Genomic DNA, 23,846 nt, shown 5'->3' on the forward strand with positions numbered 1-23,846 from the left:
TGCGGCCTAATAACAGACCAACAATTCCTTTTGGAATGGGGCCAACTATGCCCATAGGCAGAGCTTGAACTCCCATCTCAGGAGTTAATACTGTGTAGGTGGAGGAACAGAGGTCCAATCCTGCACTTCCTGGGGTTGCTCTGAGGAGAATGGAAACCGTTTGTTGTTGTTGCTGTTGGTTGCCAGCGGGTAGGCTTGAAGCTGTGAAAAGGACGGGGCTGCCCCGTTTTTTTGTTGAGGGGCCAGGGGCTGGCCCCTCTGCCAGTTTTCCGGAATCGGATGGCCAGCACTATCAAAAGCAGATTTACAATCCCTGGCCCAATGTCTTCTCTTATTAAATTGGGGGCATCTCCTTAGTTTAGCTCCCTTTTTCTGATTAGGACATTGAGTTATTAGATGGCCCATTTGGCCGCAAGAAAAACAGCTGCCAGGAGGTCAAGCAATTCGGGGACATCTTCCTCCATTTTTGCCTCCCTGGGGAGAGCAGAGGAATTCAGTTATGGTTTGTCCCTGAAGTGCAGCAGCCAGTGTGAGGCCCTGCATATAGGATGAGCCAATATCAGGACAGAGCCGAATATAATCAGTTATTCCTCCTTTTTTTCTAAGTGGTCTAATGGCTGCTTGGCAAGCTGCATTAGCATTTTCATATGCCAATTGTACAAGAACCATACCGGCATCCCAATCTTGGATGAGACGGCCTGTTGCCTCTAGTAACCGAGAGACAAAGTCTTGATAAGGTTCATCTGGTTCTTGTCTAATTTTAGAAAGATCCTCAGTCTTATTAGAGTTAGGAAGTTTCTTCCAGGCACGCTTAGCAGCGGCATTAATCTAAGCATATGTGCCCACAGGGTAATTTAACTGGGTATGGATGTCATTATAAGCACCTTCCCCAGCAAGCTCTGCAAAAGTAATAGGTATATTATTAGCCCTATTAACCTCTGCTGTGGCCTGACACTGTTCCACAAATTCAGACTTCCACAACAAGTAATCTCCTCCACTAAGATAAGCTCTGGCTAATTGTCTCCAATCATTAGGGCATAAAGCATCAGTGGACAATGTTTCCAAAATTACCTGCGTAAATGGAGCTGTAGGTCCATATTGAGCGCAAGTGTTTTTCAAGTCTCTTATTTGTTTAAATTAAATAGGTTGGTGAGTTCTTTGTTGATTTTGGTCCTCCATTACAGGAAATAAATGAAAACCAGAAATATCCTCCCCTCTTTGAGCAGCCTGTGCTAATGAGAGCTGCAAGGCACTACACCTGGGAGGGCAAATAGCCCCTGTCCCAAGAGGGAATTCATCATTAGGAGGACTAGATAACTTCAAAGGCCTGGGCCGACTAAGCTGCGCAGACCGAGAAGACTGCGCCTGGGGAATAACAGGCGGAGGGGGTGGCGGAAAGAAATCTGAGTCCTCTAGAGCTGTTAAAGAAAGCTCACAAACATTCACTCTTAAAGGGGGTCGTAGCATTGCTTCAATCTGTGACAATTTTTTCATAAAAGAATTTAATATTTCCTCAAAATGGACTGTTTTATCCTCAATAGGCTCATCATATATTTTTTCCTCAGTATCTGAGTCATCTGACTTTTCCTCGGCATCCGAGCCATCTGAATTTTTCTCATTTTCTGACTCAATAGATTCAACTTTTATCAATTTATTTGATTTCTTTTGGGCAGCAGTATGCACTCCTGGGTCAGGGCGAGACTCGTTACCCTGTCCAACTTTCCCAATCAACTGATTAAATTTTATTTGTTCATGTCTGGGGTCCAGAGAGTCTCAAACTAAATTCCAAAGTGTAAAAGCATCCACTGGGGTTTTTTCAGGGCCACTTGCATCATAATGCTCCTGAATCATTTTTCCTATTTTTTTGCCAAGTTTCTAAACTAATGGTTCCTTCCTCCGGAAACCAGGGGCATACTTCCTCAATAAAGCAAAAGAAACTCTCTAATTAACTCTGTCCAACTTTTACTCCTAGAGCTTGAAGCATGCCCTTAAGAGCCTGCACATATAATGTGCGGCTGTTTCCTTGACCCATAATTTCTTACTCCCGACTATACTGTCACCCGCTCTTTTTCCGGACGCGTCCTCTTAACTTAGCGGGGTCCTCTGCCTTGATCCTAGGTTTTCAGGGTCTCTGTTCAGGCACCACTTGCCGGAACCAGCTGGCAATGAAAGAGACTCCTGATTTAGGGGGCGAGGATGGAAAAATAAAGACATAAGACAAAGGATGGGGTCGGGAGGTCTGTAGCTCAAGACTGCAGCCCCGTTTATTTTTAGCTCTCCTCATTTATACTATTAGAAGTCAAGAGGTAACCTAAGGTCACCATAGTGCAGAAAAGCAAGGAAAATTTTAATAAAAACAAGGGTGCAGAAAGAAACAAGACAAGGTCAACTGATAGAAAGTAAAACAAATTCTACAGACATTGCAAGGCAAGCCTGGACACCTGGTGTTTTTCATGAAAGCCAGTTCCTTGTATGTGCCTTCAAGTGAGCACAAGGGTCAAGATGACCTTGGAGCTTTACTGTCGGCTCCCAACAATTCTTCCATTCTCCTTTTTACAAAATTACGTGATTATAAAGCGTGATTTAGAAAGGAAGTGGCTTCACGTTCCACATAGAAGTAATGCTTTCTCGATATCCCTCCCATAAATCTACATACTGGACTTGGCTCTATTGTTTCAATGTTGTCTTATTTGTAGAGTGTTCTATATTTTACTGAACCCTTGTATATAAACACAGAACTTCTCTCTCCTATTATTGCTATTGTTTCTCATACTGTTCACTCGTGTACACTTGGGAAATTAATGCACAGCACATACACTCACAAAAAATGATCTGAGAACCTTCTCCCATTTAAAATTCACCATAATTTACAGAGAACTTAAGAACTTTGAACAAAATGTACTCATGAAAAAATTATTCATAAGCAATTTAAATTTCATATTTTCTCTTTACTAAGTTGTCTCTGAAACATGTGTTACCTCATGTCCAAAAGTGTCCTTGTGCTATTTCAATGAAGCCAGAAAACATTAATTTTTTTCTGAAGTAAGCGGAAGTAACTGTTACTAGATGTGGAAATTGATCTCAGGAGAGGAATTGAGCATAGAGGAATGAAAAAGTTCAAGTTAACTTTTGCTTTCCTTTTTACTGTACAAGAAAAGAATTCAAGGCTTGAAGGAAACTTTCTGCCTGACATTTTTGACTGTGTTCTTTACTCATATAAATCTTGTCTGTAAACTTGTAGTTGAGAGTATTACAAAAGGAAACCATATGCCATTTGAAGGCCACCATAGAACAAAAGGAAATAACTTTGTTTTAAAAGTGTTCTACTGCAAAGAAACAAAGATATGGAGGTTTTGAAGTGACTTATGGATGGATGTTTCATTCCTGAGATGATTATCTTGTTGCAGGACTCAGTTATCAATTCCTTTAGTCTGGTTCTGAGTTTTCCATAGCAATAAACATTTCAAAAAAGCAGGATCCAGTGAGTATGATCAGCAAATCCAGCCTCTTCTTGGACCACTACTCCTTTAAGGAGAGTCCCAAAGAAATACCCAGGGTTTGTGTTGTTTGCTTGTTTGTTTACTTTGTGCTAGTTCTGGGGCTTGAACTCAGAGGCTGGACCCTGTCCCTGAACAGTTGTCTTTCTTTCCCACCTGCCCCCAAAGCTAGTATACTACTGCTTGAGCCAAAACTCCATTTCTGGCTTTTTGGTGTTTAATTTCAGATAAGAGTTTGACAGACTCTCCTGCCTGGTTGGCTTTGAACTAAGACAGTAAGAAAGCTAAGTGACATCAACTGTATCAACTTCTCTTTTGAACCAAGAAATATTAGATGAAGTTTACTATAAAGCTAATATTTGACAATTTTTAAAGAAGGGAATACGTTCATCAAAGAAGCCATAACTTAAATAACTCAGCAAAAGTAGGTGCACTGAATCCTTTGGGAAGATTAATATTGACGTCATCATTCCTTTGGGGAAAACTTAAAGCCATATTTGCACTTTTTTGTTGATTGTGGGGATTGGACACTGATCCTGGGCACTGTCTCTCAGCTCTTCAGCAAAACTTGAATGCTGTACCACTTTAGCTACAGCACCACTTCTGGGTTTCTGATGGCTAATTGAAGATAAGTGTTTCATGGACTTTCCTGACCAGGCTGGATTTGAACCACAATCCTCTCGTTTTAGCTAGGATTAGAGGCAAGAGCCACCAGCACCCGGCTCATATTTGCATTTATGTTCACTTAATGACACTATGTAGACAAAGAATGGAAATTTGAACCAAATGATGACATTGCAGCTTTTCAGAAAAATTGAGGTAGCAATAAATATCTCCTCTTTTTCCATTTTGTTACATTAATGACTCATGAGCTATGGGACCCTTACATTAGCATCCTGTGACATCTGTATAGGTGTATTTAGTATTAGGAAATGTTCATAGAGAAATATAGAAAGACAGATTTTTAGAAAACAAAGGATATCAGGTATGAAAGAACAGCATAGAAGGAGACACATTTATCTAGCCTAAGAGATTTAGAATGCTAAAGCAATGAGGAATAAGCCTAGTTGATAACTAGTTCTTCAATAACCAAAAATGGTTCACTAGAACTGTTTCTGCTATACCTTAGCTACTATCATTTTTTTGCTTCCATCTGGAGTTATTCCTTCTCTTCTATCATGACTGTTAATTAGCCTCTGCCTTTTTGGTGCTATGACTGGCCAAAATGATTTCCAAATCTCACGTAGACTACCCTTCTCATTGTGATTAGCAGTGACCCCTCTCAAAATCCTGCAATCTTTGAATTTCCAGAATTAATCTTCACCTGACATCTAAGCACATTCCTGGCATTAATTGCCCTGACCTAATGAACAAAACTTTTTTTCAACACAGTATCCTATTATTGAACTATTATAACGTACATGAATTAGGGACTATTATCAAGTATCAGTATGGAATAATTATATATTCCAAGTTTGGAATCTTTATTTTGCATTTACTAACTAAATGTTCATTGTTGTTGTTGTTGCTGTTGTTGTTTTGGCAGTCCTGGGGCTGAAACTCAGCGCTTGGGAATTATTCCTCAGCTTTTTGTTTTTTTGCTCAATTCCTACCACTTGAGGCACAGGACCACTTCCAGTGCTTCTTTTTCTGTTTATGTGTTACTGAGGAATTGAACCCAGACTTTCATGCATGCTAGGCAATCACTTTACCATGAAGCCACATTCCCAGAACCCTAAATGACTCTCTTAAGATGACATTAAATTTTCATTCCATAACTATGTGTCATAATTTTAACCAGAAACTTTTGCTAGAAAAGGTCATTGATCACAGTACTGAATCCAGTAAGGCTAGATAGACAATGAATAACTGTCACGGTCTAGCCAGGGCACAGAGGGACTTACCTCATGGAGCTGGTACAACAGACTGAGCGAGACAGCTCCTGACCCACAGCCCACTTCCAGAATGAGAGGACCACCTTGGTTCCAACTACATTGGGGATGCTGGGCCAAATCCTCCAGCACCCATTCAATCAGTTCCTGAGAGAGAGAGAAAAAAAAGAAAGAAGGTCAAAATTACACTTAAGCCAGGTACCTGTTGCTCAGGCCTGTAATACTAAGTACAATGGAGGCAGAGATATGAGGATTGTGGTTTATAGGCAGCCCGGGCAGGAACAGCTGTGAGATTCTTATTTCCAAAGAACCACCAGAAAACTGGAAGTGGCCCTGTGACTCAAGTGATAGAGTGCTAGCTTTGAGCTGAGGAGCTCAGGCCCAGAGTTCAAGCCCGACGACTGAAAAGAAGTGGACTTCCCACCACAAGAAGTAGACTGAATAACAGCCATTGTCTTAGGGAGCATGGCAGAGAAGTCAGGCCGAGCTTCCTCTCAGCTGGGAGTCATAAGTAGGTCACCCAGCTTCTCTGTGCCTCAGTTTCCCCAGCTTCAAATCTGAACAAAGTGAAGGATCCTGTTCCTCATGGGAATTGGGTATTAAAGAAAGAGAGTCGTGTTTTGTTTCATAATCCCATACCTGTCACAACATTAATAACACACACCATCTGAGATCTTTCCGGGTATTTTCTGTCAAATACTCACAGAACTGCCAAGAACCCTATCTAACAGCCCCTCCCTCTGTGCCTGGCCCTGCTCTAGAGATCCCTCTGTATTAATAAATTGTTTTCTCAAAACTGTCCCATGAGGAGATTGAAGTCCAATGGTTGAGGCCCAACCCAGAGCTTCACCTGTGGTCAAAAATGGGCTGCTGTGGACTGAGTTTGTGACAATCCATCTAAACCACTGACTGAGCATGGCTCTACATGTCTACCATCCCAACTACAGAGGACTGAGCCTGGTGGCTCATGCCTGTCACAGATAGGAGGACTGTGACCCACCCCAGCCTGAGCATATATTAAGTCTCCATCTCAGAAATGCCCAAGACAGAAAAGCTGGTAGAAGACCTGACTTGCAAGCCTAAGGCCTTGAGGTCAAACCCTAATATACCAAAACGAACCAGAGTCCCAGTGCCAGAGGCTCATGCTGATAATCCTAGGTACTCAGGAGGGTGAGATCTGAAGATCACAGCTCAAAATTTAAAATAGGGTTGGCCTCGCCCATCAGAGATCATGATTGGAAGACCCAGAGTCTGACCTATGCTGTTGCACTCCATACTAGCAGGACTCATATCTTTACTAAATGTTGGCCATGCTCTCTGTCCTCCGGGGAAGCCATCCCCTGCAGGCTGCACTCCTAGGTCCTCCCAAGTTCCCACTGCCACCAACCAGGCCCAAGGGAGTACACAGTTCCAGGGCACACAAATCCCTTGTTCTTGTAATTTAATAGTGCTGTGTCCCGTTCAAGCGTCTCACCTTTCCAGGCTCCCAGACCTCAGCTATGAAGCCCATACATGCCCGAAAGATAGCAGGTAGAAGTTACCAAAGCATTCAGCCTCCTTGTTACCACTCACTGCTACACACACACACACACACACACACACACACACACACACACACACACACACATCCAGACTGGTGACAGAAGACTCATCTATGCAGCACCTGCAATTTGCCAACTGATTACTCACCTGAGCACAGTCAGGCTGTACAAGGAGAAAGATGATCTCTCTCTCTCTCTGTCTCTCTGTCTCTCTGTCTTCAGGTGAAAGGATGACCCAGCACAGAAGACAAGAGTTCACACAGAAAGGGGGGGGGCTATCTTCTGCATCCAATGCCTCCCATCCCCAGAAAAAGGGAAAAGACCCCAGAAGGCAGGTGTGGACATGCTGCTCCCCACCAGGTTCCCACCAGGGAAAGGAAGGGTGCAGATGTGCAGCTGTGTGGCTCCCACTGCTCCAGGTCAGGGGCTCTCTGGTGTCCACTAATCACCCAACCCTGCATCTCCCATTTCCTGAGACACTAGACACTGGAGATGGGGATGGGATCCTCGGGTGAATAACCACCCCCACTCCTGGGGCACATTTATGGCAAGGCGTGGGCCAGACTGTGGGGCACAGAGGAGGCGCTGGTCCTGGTTGGGAGGGGAGGTGATATATGGTCGCAGGGAGCTGGCCTGTGTGGCCGCCACTCACATGTGCTGCTGGCAAAATCTGTTGGCAGCTGCTCCAGGTGGGGCGAACAGCAATGGCAGTGGAATGACGGACAAAAGGCCCAGAGCAGAGGACAAGGGGGCCAGGACCAGGTCAGGGCCACAAGCTGGCTAGAGGTACACCATTGAACCATTGCCTGACGAATCCAAGAGGCAAAATGGGTTTGAGCCAGCAGCACCAGGTTTGAAATGCTGTGCCATGGGGAAGGGGGGGAGGGGGCAGGCGGGCACATGGTGGGCCTGAGCAAGGCCTCTCCTCCTAGGCCTCGAGTCTCTTGCTCATCACTCAGCTACCTCTACCTTCCTCAACTGCTGGTAGTGGTGTCAACCAACAGATGGAATCCCAGTGCTATTGGGCAGTATGGAATGTGGGCATGGCCACCATTCTTGTATCCCATTGGTCAGAAAGAACCATGAAAGAATGGGAGTGTGGCTGGAATCCTGTGATGCAGGCAGAATGGGCGGAGTCAAGATGATGGCAGCCCCTTTCCCAGGGAACTCTGTCCAATCCAGTTGGAAACAAGAAGGTTACCTGCTTTAGCCGGATGGCTACACAGATTGTTGTGTATGTCTGTGTGTTCCCAGTCCCAGACCTTGAACTCAGGATCTGGGCACAGTCTGTGAGCTGCTTTTGATCAAGGCTAGCCCTCTACCAATGGAGCCACATGGCTTTACTTCTGGTTTTGTTGGCACAAATTGGACAGGAGTCTCAAGGTCTTTACTGCCTAGGGTGACTTTGACCATGATCCTCCTATTACAGCCTTGTAATATCAAGGAGGACTGCTGAGAGCCACTGGTGCCTGCCTAATTATTGGTCTTACTGATGTTCTTGGACAGACCTGTGAGTTCCCTATCATCAGGTTTAAGTGGTAGGAGCTGGAGCCCACAGTTGGAATCCTGGTCCTGCCACCTCCAAATGGCAGGAGATCCTAAGAAATTCATTCCTATTCATATGATTACCAATGGAATGTGATGTATGTCATGATTAAATGGGCAGTTCTTGAATGATTCAAGGTTAAAATTATACACAATTATATTATAGGACACTGGTCGATAATAATTAATACTTTATGAAGCATTTAAACAATCACATTCATTAAATAGAGGCCAAATGAAGTCCCTAAGAATTGAGGATCACATAGCATGTATATGCCATTTTTTCTGCCAAGACTGGGATTTGAACTCATGGTCTGGGTAACACTGTTGTTGCACTGTGTGGGAAGGGGAAGCTTGCCTCCTTGAATTCAAGAAATTTAGGTCTGTTCCTTAGGCCTGAAATTGATGCCCACCACCAGAAAACATCCTATTTGTGTGCATTTAAAATATATGATTTATATTTATATACATATGTGGCATTCAGTGTAGTTATTCATTTTATTTTTTGTTTTATTCATGTATTGACTGTTAATTTTATTGACAATTATGACACATAGAACAGTGCTTACATTGATTACATAGGATATAGGTTTGTATATATATTGCACTTCATACCTGACACCCAGGACTTTCACAGAAAAGGAAAACATGTGTCACCATCAGCTTCTTACTCCCCGATTCATTTTTTGGGAATGCTGGCATCTGAATCAGAGCCTGCAAGGCCCAATTCATGAATGGGTGAGTGTCAGTCTGCCATCATATGGCAAATTGAGCTGACAGGCAGTTCCCAGGACTTGAGATCGAGTCCCTGTGGTTGACAAAATAAGAACAGACTGACATTCAGATGGTAGAACGCTAATAAATAAATATCTTTATAGAGTGCCAGAGATGTCTATACATTATTTAGTTATATAGACTACATTCCTACTAATTCTTGGGTATTTATTATGCCTCCATGTAATTATTGTCATTGTTTTCATTCTTAATGAACTATTAATTAAATCAATCAATATCTTGAAATTATTGCATTCCTGTAAATAATAGTATTCTTTTAATGCTTATAAATATTAAATAAAATCAGTCTCCTGAAATGATGGGTCTAATTTTATAGGAGTATCATTCATGATCAACTAATTCAACTGTGACATTGATAACATTACCTTGTTATTCCACGCATGGGAACGAGTCTCTTAGTATCTCCTGCCATTGATTGGTGTCAGGACAAGGATTCGAAATCAGGGCCTACATTGCCACGTGGGCCTATGGCTTTCCCAATAGTCTGCCAAACTTCAGGAATGCAAGGTGAAGTACCCTTTGCAACAGTGTCATTCAGACCCAAGAGGGTCACCGTGCAAAGGAAGAAAACATAAAAAGGCCATCTCACCGCTTTTTTCTGAATATTTTTGCCACACAAGGCCTGGGGGTCTAGGATCCAGGATCTGCTGTGGGTCCAGTTGCTGCACCCCAGCAGAAGATGATCGAAGCTGAGGCAGAGTTGCCACAACCTGAGTTCAAGCCCCCTGCTGAGCAAAAAAAAAAAATAAAAGAAATTATCTCCCTGGTTTGCAATTCACCCCATTTATTCTGCCAGGCTTTGGATTTGAACTCAGGGTCTGGGTAAATCTGCAGCACTGTGAAAGAAGGGGAAGCTCACTGTACTTGAAGATAAGAAAATCAGGCCTGTACTCTAAGCCAAAATTCAAGCTCCAGCCTTGAAAAACATAATATTCATATACAATGTAAAGACAGGATTTGTACTTACCTATGGATACTCAGTCCGTACACGTTTGGTGTGGTTGTTCCTTGTATTTTTGTTTTATTCATTTATTTACCATTGATTTTACAGTGATGACACCCATTGCCTTTATTACATTGATGACATCCTATTACATGGCATCTAAATTTGTAGATGTGTTCTTCATCATGCCTGACACCCAGGACTCTCAGAGAAAAGGAAAAAAAGGTGTCATACTTGGCTTCTTACTCCATGACCCAATTATTGATAGTGCTAGGATCTGAACTCAGGGCCTAGCAGGACCAATTGACAAATAGTTCAAGGTGAACACTCCAGCCTGTGAGCAACAAAGGAGTTAGGCCATTCCCAGTATCTGACATTGATCCCCAGGGTGTGCCACGATAGTCATAAATTCATAATTTAAACATAGGATCTATATTTACATATATGTGTGGACAGCATCTTGCATTTGGTGTACTTCTTATTGTCTATCTTATGGAAGTATTGGGTATTTTACTGAGTAAGGTGACAGATATAACAATGCTTACATGGATGACAACCTATTGACAAGGCTATAGGGTTTCCTGTGCATTCTCCATCCTAGCTGAGACCCAGGACATTCACAGGACAGGGAAATAGGTGAATCGATGGGCTTCTCACATAAGGATTAATCTTTTGGCAGTGTTGGGATTTGAACTCAGAGCCTACCAGACCCAATTGGAGAAAGGGTCAAGGGTCACCAGCCTGTGAGCAACGAAGGAGATAGGCCGTTCCCAGGACCTGACATTGCGTACCAGGGAGGGCCAAATAGTAATAGATTCATAATTTAAACTTAGGATCTATATTTACATACATGTGTGGACAGCATCTTGCATTCGGTACACTTCTCCTTAATTTGTGTCTAATTCATGGAGTTATTGTGTATTTTACGGAGTATGGTGACAGGTATAACTGTGCTAACATGGATGACAACCTGTTCCAATGGTTATAGGGTTGCCTATGCATTCTACATCCTAGTTGAGGCCCGGGACTTTCACAGGAGAGGAAAACATGTACAACAACTGGCTTCTGACAACCGAATGAAATTTTATCAGTGCTGGGATTTGAACTGAAGTCTGAGTATCTCTGTTGCACTTTGGGGAAAGGGGAAGCTCACTATCCTTGAAGACTAGAATGTCAGGCCTGGTCCAGGGCGTGATTTGAAGCCCCAGCACTGGACAAAATAACAAGCCCACCTTTTTTAAACATAGGATCTCTCTTTACCTACAGGAGTGGTATGCATCTTGCATTCAGTGTAGTTATTCTTTTAATTTTGAGTCTTATTCATGGATGTATTGTGTATTTTATTGAGTATGGTGATAGACATAACTGTGTTGACATGGATGACAACCTATTCCCATGGTTATAGAGTTGTCTATATAGAATTCTCCATCCTCACTGTGACCCATGACTTCATGAGACAGGAAAAAAAGTAGATCGTTTGGCTTCTCACATCAAGGTGAATCTTTTGGCAGTGCTGGGATTTGAACTCAAGGCCCAGCAAGCCCAATTGGTGAATGGGTCATGGTGAACACACCAGCCACTAAGGAGCTGGGCCTTTCCCAGGAACAGAGATCGAGCCCCAGGGAGGCCACAATAGTCCTGAATGGATCATTTAAACATGGGATATATATTCACATCTGTGTGTGGACTGCATTGTGCATTTAGTGTAATTATTCTATTTTGTATGCTATTCATGGATGTATTGTGTATTTTCTTGAGTATATGATGACAAGTATAACTGATCTGACATGGATAACAACCTATTCCCATGCCACAGGGTGGCCCATGCATTCTCCATCCTAGCTGAGACTCAGGACTTGCACAGGAAAGGAAAACAGGTGCAACAATTGGCTTCTGACATTAGGGTGAATTTTGGCACTGCTGGAATCTGAACACGGATCTAGCAGACCCAAGTGACAAATAGGTCCATGTGAGCACACCAGCCTGTGAGCCACTGATGAGCAAGGCCTTTCCCAGTACCTGAGATGGAGCCCTTAGGTAAGGGGTGCTGGGGGGACGGCACACAGCAATCATCCCTTCATAAGTTGAAGGTAGTTCTTACACCCAGGACTCTAAGAGAAAAAGAAAACAGGTGTCACACTGGGCTCCTTACTCCACGATCCAATTGTTGGCAGTGCTGGGACCTGAACTCAGGGCCTAACAGATACAATTCATGAATGGGTATGTCAGCAAGGCAACTTATAGCCCAGGAAGCTGCCAGGCAGTTTCCAGACCCTGAGATTGAGCCACAGGGGTGGACAAAATAGCCATACATGGATAGGCAGGTGGTAGTATACCAATAAATATATATATATATATATATATATATATATATATATATATATATATATATATATATATATATTTGTATAGAGTGCCAGAGAAATCTACCTATCAACTACATTCCTACCAACTCTTAGGTAGTTACTATGCCACCATTGAAGGAATGTGATTCTTTTCATGCTTAATAAACTATTCATTAAGATCAATCAGAGTCCTAGGATCATTGCATCTAATTTTAGACTACACTGATGCACGCAGAAACTTCTCATTCAATCATTAGTTTGCTCACATTCCATTGGTATTTCGATGCACAGGAATGAGTCTCTTGGGAATTCCCCCCATTGGTAGGTGTCAGGACCAGGACTTGAACTCAGGGCCTACATTGCTGCATGGGCCTATGGCTTCCCCGATATCCCGCTAGCCTTCAACAATGCAAGGTGAAGAACCCTTTGTAGGCATGTCATTAAGACCCAGGATAGTCACGGTGGAAAGGAACAAAATGTAAAAAATCCATTCCGCGGCTTTCTCTCTCTCTCTCTCTCTCTCTCTCTCTCTCTCTCTCTCTCTCTCTCTCTCTCTCTCTGTGTGTGTTTTCCTGCAAGACTTCAGGGCCTAGGATCCCAGGATCAGCTATAAGCCAATGGCAGCCCTCCAACCTAAGATGATTGAAGCTGAAGCAGAGTTACCACAAACTTAGCTCAAATTCTTTCCTTGGTAGTAATAATAATAATAATAAAGCACCTTGGCTCAGAACTTGAACCATTTTTTTGCCACAGCTGGGATTCTAACTCAAGTCTGGGTAAATCTATAGCACTGTGGGGGAAAGGGAAGCTCACCATCCTTGAAGACAGCAATATCACGCCAGGTTGCAGGGTCGGATTTGAAGCCCCAGCACTGGCAAAAATAATAAACCCACCTACTTTACACATAGGATCTGTATTTACATACATGTGTGGAATGCATCATGTGTTCAGTGTAGTTACTCTTTTTATTGTGTGTATTAGTCATGGATGCATTTTGTGTTTTATTGAGTATGATGACAGACATAACTGTGCCGACACAGATGACAACCTATTCCTATGGCTATAGACTTGCCTATATAGAATTCTCCATCCTCCCTGAGACCCAGAACTTTCACAGGACAGGAAAACAGGTGGATCGACGGCCTTCTCACATCAGATTTCATCTTTTGGCAGTATTGGGTTTTGAACTCAGAGCTTAGCAGTCCCAAATGGCAAAAGGGTCTAGATGAGGATACTGGCCTGTGAGCAACGAAGGAGATAGGTCATACCTGGGACCTGAGATGGAGCCCCGGTGGCACAATATTTATCCATTCATAAGCTGAAGCTAGTATGTTAATAAATACCTATTTGGATAGAGTAGGAGATGTGGCGGACTGTGATGGAATCCTATCTAACATGTGAGTACTGATTCTTGGATCTTTCCCATTGTCTCCAGTTCCTGAATGTGATTCTTATTGTCACAGTTCATGAACTCTTAATTAAAAATAATCGTTGTGCCATACGTCTTGCCTACCATTTCCTATGAGAATCATGCATGAAGTGAACTCTTCCCTAGGCCGGAATTCAACACCTCATAAATTTATAGACACATTAAATATATAATTTATACTTACATCTATATATTCAGTCTATATTGTGTTTGTTGGAGTGATTCAATATGTTTTATTATTGATTTATTTATTTAGCATTTATTTTACGAACTGTAAGTGCACCTAAAATATTTATTACATTTATTCTCACTTATTCCATAGCATGTAACTTTGCAGACATATTATGAACTTGCATAGAAAAAGAAAACAGGTGTCACACTTGAAATCTTACACCAGGAAGAAATATTTTTGCAATGATGGGACCTGATCTGTAGGACTGAGAGGCCCAATTCATAAATGGGTAAGTGTCAGCACCGCAGCCTCTTGCCCATTCAGCTGCCAAGTGGATCCCAGAACCTGGGATCAAGCCCCAGGTTTGGACAAAATAGCAGTAACTTTCTATGATGATGGTGGTATATAAATAAATATAGATTTAACTATTTAGGTACTGTCAGAGGTGTTTATTTAGTATTCAACGACATATACTATGTTCCTACCGATTCTCATGTATTTAGTGAGGATTCCATTTAATCGATAGTATTCTTTTTTTCTTTTTCCTTTGGGTCTGGTCGTGGGACCTGAACTCTGGGCCTGGACGCTGTTCCTCAGCTCTTCAGCTCAAAGCTAGCACTCTCCCACTTGAGCCACAGCGCCACTTCTGGCTTTTTTCTTTTTGCTTATGTGGTGCTGAGGAATTGAACCCAGGGAAACAGGTATGCAAGGCAAGCACTCTACGATTGAGCCACCTTCCCAACCCCCAATAGCATTCTTTAATGCATAATAAACCAATGAATTTAAATCAATCCGTGTCCTGGATTATTGGGTCTAATTTTAAGCTATACTCATTGATGGACTACTCATCCAACCATGGCATTGATCACATTCCTCTGGTGTTCCTATGGACAGGCAATAGTTTCGTTGGCAATCAAGCCCCTTTTCAATGATATGATCGGCATTAGAACTCAAGGCCTAGTGTCCAGGTTGGCCTATGGCTTCGCTGACAGCCTGCCAGCCTTCAGCAATGCCAGGTGACCTACAGGTTGCAGCCATGTCATTCAGACCCAACGTGGTCACCGTGTAAGGGAGAAAAACAAAAACTGCTGACCTGTGGCTTGCGGCTTTTTTGGGTGGTGTTTTCATTTTGTTTTCCTGTCAGCCCCTGATCCTAGGACCCAGGATGGCTGTGGGTCCAGAGGCTGCACCATCCCAGCCTAGGGTGCTGGAAACTGAGGCAGAGTTGCCACCACCTGAGTTCAAGCCCTGTGCTTAGCAATAAATTAATTAATTAATTAACAATACTACTGAAGCTCCCTGTCTTGGATTTCATGCCATTTTGTTGTCTGCTAGGCCAGGGATGTCACCTTGGCATCTGGATAACACTGATGCATTGTGTGGGGTGGGGGGGGGGTGGGGGAGAAAGGGAAGCTCTCCTCCCTTGAAGACAAGTAATTGAAACCTGTTAACTAGGCCTGAATTCAAGCCCCAGGCCTGGAGAACATAACATATATTGACATGTTTATTATATGATTTATACTTACATCCATATATTCAGTTTATATCGTGTTTGTTGGAATGATTCATGATATTTTATTATTTATTTATTTACCAATTGTTTATGGACTGACTCTTAGTGCTCCTATAACATTTATTATATTCACTCAAATCTATTCCATAGCATGTAGCTTTGCAGACATATTATATACATCATACCTGACACCCAGCACTTGCACAGAAAAGGAAACCAGGTATCACACTTGGAATCTTACTCCAAGAAGAATTTTTGGCAATGCTGGGGCCTGAACTGAGGGCCTAGAAGGCCCAATTCATGAATGCGTGAGTGTCAGCACGACAGCCTCTAGCACATTCAGATGCCAGGTGGATCCTAGGACCTGGGATCAAGATACAGGTTTGGCCAAGATAGGAAAACCTTTCTATGCAGACGGTAGTATACAAATAAATATATATTTAGAAATTTAGATACTGCCAGTGATGTCTTTCTAGTATTCAATGACATAAAATACCTTCCTAGTGATTCACAGGTATGTAGTGAGAACTCTATTTAATCAATAGTATTCTTTTATGGGCTGGGAAGGTGGCTCACTGGGAGAGTGCTTGTCTTGCATGCATGAGCCCCGGGTTCGATTCCCTAGCACAACATGATCAGAAAATGCGGGAATGGTGCTGTGTCTCAAATGTTACAGCACTAGCCCTGAGCTGAAAAACTGAGAGAGAGTGCCCAGGCCCTGAGTTCAGGCCCCACTACTGACAAAACACACACGCGCGCGCGCACACACACACACACACACACACACACACACACGTATTCTTTTAATGCATAATAAACTATGAATTAAAATCAATCCACATCTTCTGACTACTGGGTTTAATTTTATATTAGACTGATTGACAAACTACTTATCCAACCATGACATTGATCACATTCCTCTGGTGTTCCTATGGATATGCAACAGTTTCTTAGGCTCTCAAGTCCTTTGTAAGTGGCATGACCAGGATTCAAACTCAGGGCCTACGTGTCCAGATTGGCCTATGGCTTCGCTGCCAGCCTGCCAGCCTTCAGCAATGCCCAGTGACCTATAGGTTGCAGCCATATCATTTGGACCCGGGATGGTCACCATGCAAGGAAGGAAATCCGAGAAACCGTCAACCGTCTTCAATTCGCGGCAAATTTTCGGTGCCGTTTTCAATTTGTTTTACTGTCAGCCCCTGAGGCCTAGGATTCCAGGAATGTCTGTGGCCCCAGAAGCTGCACCATCCCAGCTTAGGATAATGGAGGCTGAGGCAGAGTTGTTACAACCTGAGTTCAAGCCTTGTGCTTGACAAAATAAACGAATAAATAAATAAAACAAAAGAAATTGTAATAAAATATATAAAAATAAAATAAAATAAATTTTAAAAATTTTAAAATATTAAAAATACTAATGGAGCTCCCTGGCTTGGAATTTGTGCTCGTTTTTTTTCTTCCAGGCCTGGGATTTGAACTTGGAGTCTGGGAAACTCTAATGCACTGTGGAGGATGGAGAAACTCACCCTCTTTGAATACAAGCAATTCAGGCCTGTTCCTAAGGCCTGAATTCAATCACCAGCCCTGTTAAGTAATATTCATCCACATTTGAAAAAATGATGAATATCTACATGCTTATGTTTACTGCATATTGCGTTGAGTGTATTTATTTTTGTATTATTCATTCATTATATTTATTTACTATTACTACACTTATAACACGTATTGAATTCATTACATCTTATGAGAACTATACAGATTTGCATATGTATTATATATCTTACTTCAGACCCAGGACATTCACAGAAATTCTATAGTTGATGATCCCATGCTTAGAAACACAGAAACAATACACCAACCAAATTCTAATTTATCCCTAGGCACCCCAATGGCTTACATCTTTAATCGTAGCTACTCTGGAGGCTGAGAACTGGAAGATGAAATTTCAAAGCCAATGAAGGCAGAAAAGCCTGAGAGAAATCATCTCCAATTAACTGGGGCTTTTCCCCTTGTTGAAGTGGTAGAAAATCAGCTATGAACAACCAAGCCAAGAAAGAGCAAGCTGAGTTCAAGTGCAGGGAGCAGGGGCAGAGGGATAAAAGTTAGAGAAATCTTCCAAAAACAGAGAACAAACAACAGTACAAAAATTCCACCTAATTTATGGTACCAACCAAACTGGAAAAAAAAGAATGAAGCTTGTGCAGTTGTATAAATTTACATGAGCACATATGCTCTTAGGTAACACTTCAAATCTATGTTTTTAATAATATATGTATATATATTAATAGTGCATATATATAATATAACTTTAAATAAACTAAGAAACAGCCAATGTATAAATACTCCTGAATTAATGCCTTAACCATGGCATTATAAGTTATTTATACTAAAATTGTATTCCAAGTTTCTTTTCTCAGAATCCATCTTTAAGAAGTTTGTTCACGTGCCTGGCAGAGGTGGCTCATACCTGTAATCTTAGCTACTCAGGAGGCTGAGATCTGCGGATGGCAGTTCAAAGCCAGCCTGGACAGGAAAGTTCGTGAGACTCTTATCTCTAATAAACCACTAAAAAACCGAAGTAGCACTGTGACTCAAGCAGTAGATCGCTCACATTGACCTTAAGAGTACAGGGATAACCCCTGAGTTCAGGCCCACGACCAAAAAAAAATTTGTTCATACAGATCATAAAATTCTAACATTCTAAGCTTTAGGAAACTTTTCTGCCAGAGTCTTATGCTCTTTAGGCAAATACTCCACTACTGAGCTACATCCCAGTCCCAATGTTTTTGTTTTTCATTTTGCAATCCATTTTATTCCCAAAATGCTTACAATTACCTACTGTCCTCACAGAAGTGAATTTTTATTCAGAAACCCAACCTTTTGTGCTCTCAGGAATCCCCTAGTGTATATCGTGTTAGGCACTGAGGAAAACTAACATGACACAAATGCAGAGAGTTTATAATTATAGAAATAATTCTAAATAGAAATAAATTCAACTGTCCCTACCATCTAGGGAGAAATGGTGTCCTTATTTTCATTCTCACTCTTCATGGCAGATGGTCAAAATAGAAACACCAATGTGCTATGTTGAAATGTAAAAGTTTAAACACCTTTTTTGAAAAACTCGTGTTATAAAATCAAAATCTATCAAATAAAGGCAAAGTGAACTTAAAAGCATATTACAAATTCTAATGAAGCTCCCTGGCTTAGAATGTGTGGCATTTTTTTATCTGCAAGGCCTGGGATTTGAACACGGGGTCTAGGTAACTCTGTTGCACTGTGGGGGAAGGGGAAGCTCACCATGCTTGAAGGCCAAAAAGTCAGGCCTGTTCCCTGGGCGTGAATTCAAGCCCCAGCCCTGGAAAACCTACTACTTATATAGATTTTAAATTTAGGATTGAACTTCCATATAGATGTTCAGCCTATATTATGATTGTGATAGTTATTCATTACATTTTTGGATTTATTCATTTATTTACCATTTATTTTATTGACTGTGATGATACCTAACTATGTATTATATTGTTTACATCCTATCACATAGCATCTAGATTTGTAGATGTGTTCTCAATCGTGCCTGACACCCAGTACTCTCCCAGGAAAGGAAAACAGGTGTCACACTTGTTGACAGGTTGGCCTATGGGTTCCCTGATAGCACGCCAGCCTTCAGATATGGCAGGTCATGTCCACTTTGCAGCCGTCTGTCTCATTCAGACCCAGGATGGTCACCGTGCGAAGAAAAAATCGTAAAACCCCCAGCCCTCCGCAGCTCACCACTTTCCATGCTATCCTGCTTTTTTTTCCCTGCAAGCCCTCTGGGTCTAAGATTCCAGGACTGGATACAGGTCCCGAGGCTGCACCCAGCCTAGAGTGCTCGAAGCTGAGGCAGAGTTGCCACGACATGAGTTCAAGCCCCATGTTTGGCCAAAAAAAAAAAAGAAAGAAAGAAAAAATTAATTAATTATTTAACTAAATTAAAGAAATAAAGCTCCCTGGTTTGGAATTTCTCTCAGTTTTCTTTCCTAGCCTGGGATTTGACCTCAGGATCTTGGTAAGTCTGTGGCAATGTGAGGAAAGTGCAGATTTGCCACTACTTGAGTTCAAACTCCATGTCAAGTCAAAACTAAAAAGTTAAGTCACTGAGCTTGGCAGGTTGAGTAGTTGTGGAGATGGGAGAGAAGGGATGGTAGGGGGAAAACAAAGGAGCAGGCAATAATGCTCAATAGGAAATATACTCATGACCTTGCTCATGTAACTGTGACCCCTCTGTACAACATTTTTACAATAAAAAAACATACAAAAAAAAGAAACAATGTAGTGTTCAGAGAAGCAATTTGGGAGTAAGGAAAGGACGTCTGAATAGCTGTACAAAATTCTACACTGCTTTTTTTTAATGTTCAGTATGTAACTGAATAAACATAACTGCTTCCATTAAAAAATTAAGTCACTGTCTGGGAACTGGACCAATATTTCTATCGTTTGTGGGATTTGATCTCACCATCTAGGTAACTCATTTGCACCATGGGTGAAGGTGAAGCTCAGTGTCCTTGAAAAGATATTCAGGCTAGAGTTCCTATGGCCTGAATGAAGCCCCTGCAATGGAAAAGATATCTCTGTACATGTGTAATATAGGATATATACTTACATATGTATGTTTATTACATATTATGATTTTTATTATTGATTTTGTATTTATTTTATTTTTTATTTAATTCATTCATTTATTGTTTATTTTATTTAGTATTATTATACACATAATATTTATTACATTTTGCATATCTATCATAAAATTATACACAATAATTTAAGACATTGACTCATTTTTCATTAAAACTTTTTGTGTTGAAACATGATACATAATTAAATGGAGGCATTTGTCATAGTCTTAACATATTTAGAGTATCTCTCAAGGAAGAGTTTTGTGTTTTTATCTTTGAACACCTTCCTATAGGGATTTCTTTAATGATTTACACTTAGAAGCCTTTTCTTGAGAGCAGGCAAGTTGTGGGATAAGATTGTAAGGGCAAGCCTAGAAATGTGGCTTAGTGGAAAGAGCTTGCTCAACATGCATGAATAGCAGGGTTTGAATCTTCAGTGCCACATACTCAGAAAAAGCCAGAAGCAATGGAGTGGCTCAAATGATAGAGTACTAGCGTTGAAAAAAAGAAGCCCTAGGACTCTCAAAACAATAGGGCAGATGGTGGTGGCTCACACCTGGAACCCCAGTTTCTCTGGATGCTGAGATTTGAAGACCATAGTTCAAGCCTAGGCAAGGAAAGCCTGTTAGGCTCTTATGTCCCAGATACCACCAAAAAAAAAAAAAAAAAACCCATGTGGCGCTGTGACTCAAGTGGTAGAGTGTTACCTTTGAACTCAATTGACTCAATTGTTCAGGGACAGGGCCCAGGCTTGATATAATACACACAACTGGAAAAAAGTAAGGGTTAATCAAAGTACTTTTCCTATTTGCTAATTAAGAGAACATTCTCTGGAAAGTGAACGCTGATGTACACCAGAATTGGAGTCAGAGTTTAAGGCTCAAGTATAGCAAATCCATATGCTCAGCCTCTTAGTCTCTAGCATTATAACCTTGGGTGCTAAAGGGATCAGAAAGGTCCAATGTTGAAAGGCTTACTATGCTCCCCAAGCCCATTGAGATAAGCAGTTGACTTGTATTGTCAATGTCATAACAGTTCTGAACCTAGCAGAGCACCCATCACCCATCACCTAGCTCACACCCAGCACCCTAGCTCAGGAGCCTGAGGTCTGAGGATCACAGGGTGAAGCCAACAAGGGCAGGAAAGTCTATGACACTCTGACTTCCACTTCTGAAAGGTCAGATGTTCAACAGCTTCGTGTATTTCCCTTGGTGATGAGAGGTTACATTCACTCTAAACGTTCTTAGATTTCTCAAGCTATAGAAGGAAAGAAACATCACTGACCCATCCAAGGTTCAAATGAAGTTCTCAGGATTCAAGCCCTAGCCCGGCGAGCTGAAAGAACTCCAGTGTAACACTGTATTTGAAGGAAGGACATAAAACAGTTTCAAAAGCCAGGCTAGCTGCAGAGACCTAGGCCTGTAGGATTAGGAGGCAGAATGTACACACTCAACAGGGAAGTGAGCTGCAAAACCATTTCATTTATTCCAGGCACAGTCACCAATGGGGGGAAACCTGAAACATTTGTTAGAGTTACACCAGGGTCAGGCTTTTCTCAGCCTTTTCAAACAATGACTAACCTTCCTCCCTCAGGTGAATGGAGCCTCAATAGAGAGTCAGTTTAGTGGGGGAGAGGGGAGGAAGAGACTAGAAAAACCCTGCTCTCTGGTCTAAGGGAGTGGGTTTTTGATTCTCCATCTGTCAGGTTTGAAGGCCCTTCTTCTACCTCTGCCAGTCCTTTCTCCTTCCTTCATTCTCCACATCACTAATGCAAATCCCCAGTCCAAGGAGATGCAGGGCTGTTTCTCTTCTGTTTCCAAGCATCTGAGTTAGAACTCAGCTTTGCCTTCTTGGCTATGGGTCCCTTTCCTGCCTGAGAAGTGAGAAAGAGACAGTCTTCCTACTTTGTGGTTGTGTGAAGGCAATGCTCGTGGCCTGGCACACTGTAGAAGGCCTCATGACTTGGAATTGTTCCCTTCTTTCCTCCTGACATCCAAGACCAGATTCATGTATCATTTATCTATCTATCTATCTATCTATCTATCTATCTATCTATCTATCTATCTATCTATCTATCTATCTATCTATCTATCTATCTATCTATCTATCTATCTATCTATCTATCTATCTATCTATCTATCTATCTGTCTATCTATCTAACTGTCTATCTGTCTGTCTGTCTGTCTGTCTGTCTGTCTGTCTGTCTGTCTGTCTGTCTGTCTATCTATCCATCCATCTATCTATCTATCTACTTACCTAACTATCTACCTAGCTATCTCTTTGACATTTCTTGGGTTGAACTCAAAGCTTGGGCACTTTCCCTAGCACTCTACTACTTGAGCCATAGCACCAATTGTGGCTTTTTCTTTGTATGTAATACTGATACCCAGGACTTCTTGCATGCTAGGAAAACACTCTCTCACTAATCCACATTCCCAGCCCCTTCATCTTTTTTTCATAATCGTAGTTTTTACATAAGTATGATACAGTTTGTATCCTCAAGTGTAATTTTCTGAATACCGGTTATTTCTATACACTCTGATCTTCTTTTCCCCTGAATGATTTGTGACTGTTCCTGCATTAGCCTCATAATAAAATGTAAATAAAGGCTGCTGAGACCTTCAATGTGCATCATATAAGGACACAGGCCTGTAATGTAAGCAACTCCCAGGCTTTTCTTCCTGGTCTGGCCTGTATCTCCTGCTCAACTTTCTCAAAACTGGAGCTCTACGTTCTAGGCCACTGCTCCACTTCTGGTTTCTGGTGGTTTATTGGAGACAAGAATCTCACAGAAATTCCTTCTAGGACTGGCTTTGAATGGTGATCTCCTGAGGAGGCTCTCAGTAGCTTTCCTCAGGGATTCACCTAGGAGCCATTCCACACAAACTTTTAGTCTAAATGTCGAGAGGTACTAGATAAAACAGAAACATGAAGATGGTTCTAGTGTGCTCTAGATAATTAAGGTTGGAGACACAAAACACTCATAATTATTAGATCACTTTAAAGGCAAAACAAGCAATGCAGACAGTATGAGGATTGTTCCAGCTTTCAGTCCTATCAGCCTGAGACAGTAAATTCACTGCAACTCAATGTTAAGTGACAGAACTGGCATGTCCTGTGGACATTTGCTCCTCAATCCTGTGACACTCATTTCTCACTTTTGGCTTCAAACCTGTGACCAGAGGGGAAGATGAGGAGAGAAAATCCTTCTCAGAGAAAACAGCTATAAAGAACATTTAGTAGTCTCTTATAAGTTCAAACCATTGGAATGAACCGTTAAGAAGTCAGATTTTCCAGATTAAAAAATGGAGAAGAAAAGAAAGAATGTGCCAGTGACTGCTGACTGTAGTTACAGATCCTCAGGAGGCTGAGATGTAGAAAATCTGAATTTAAATCTAGCCAACGTAAAAAAGTCATTGACACTGCTATTTCTAAGAGATCATAAAAAAATCCAGAAGTGGGGCTTTGACTCAAGCTTAATGTACTGGCCTTGAGTTAAAGGGGCTCAGGGACAATGCC

At 41.7% G+C, this 23,846-nt stretch overlaps 1 pseudogene; it reads right to left on the reverse strand.

Annotated features, from left to right (window-relative positions):
* Positions 1 to 435: 435 nt before the first annotated feature.
* LOC122098641 overlaps positions 436 to 23,846 on the reverse strand; it is a 144,480-nt pseudogene continuing 121,069 nt past the window's right edge.

The sequence above is a fragment of the Dipodomys spectabilis genome, unplaced genomic scaffold, assembly GCF_019054845.1.
Source record: "Dipodomys spectabilis isolate Male_0828 unplaced genomic scaffold, ASM1905484v1 ptg000483l, whole genome shotgun sequence".
Taxonomy (NCBI): Eukaryota; Metazoa; Chordata; class Mammalia; order Rodentia; family Heteromyidae; genus Dipodomys; species Dipodomys spectabilis.